Raw genomic sequence first — 776 nt, 5'->3', positions numbered from 1 at the left:
AGTGGCAGAAAATCTTTTTGATCCATAATTTCATGGAAAATGTTAATGATTATAAAATTGTTTTCATTTTTTTTTTTGGTCGGTAAATTGTTTTCATTCAAAAACATGAGTGAGATATATAATGGGCTTCAAAATCATGTGTTCGTCCCAATGAACCCAATATACTTGTTGCATAAAATGGACTTCGATCTTGTTCTGTAACTACAACAGCATAGCTTGCGACCCATATACCAATGTTATACCAAAAAAAAAATGATACTGTGAGTGAATTGTGAAAGCTTTTATTGTTTGATTAAGAACACTTTTTCTACCATTCACTCCACTCTTGGTTTTAGTTCCGTTGACTTTTCAATATCCCTAATTTTCATTTTCAAAATGTATAAATATATATATGGATTTATCTATCGTGTATCATGCCCTCGTTAAGATTATAAAACAAAAAAAAATTTATTAAAAAATATAAAAAATTTAAGCTGTGTTTGATTTACGTTTACGTTTTTATTTTTTATTTTTATTTTTAATATTCTGTTTTTTAGATTTTGGGAAGGAAAAAATAAAAACAGTAAAAATAAACAAATTTCCTCTTCTATTTTTATCTCCTATTTTCATTTTTTATTTCATAAAATTTAAAAAACAAAAAATATTAAAAATAAAAATAAAAAATAAAAACACAAATTAAATGCATTCTAAATTTTTAATGTATTTATTTTACATTATTAAATAAAAATATTTAAAATTTTTTATTAAAAATAAATTTATCATAAACTTTCAAAGTA

The sequence above is a fragment of the Arachis ipaensis genome, chromosome B09, assembly GCF_000816755.2.
Source record: "Arachis ipaensis cultivar K30076 chromosome B09, Araip1.1, whole genome shotgun sequence".
Classification (NCBI taxonomy): Eukaryota; Viridiplantae; Streptophyta; class Magnoliopsida; order Fabales; family Fabaceae; genus Arachis; species Arachis ipaensis.
Note: the sequence above shows the minus strand (reverse complement) of the source record.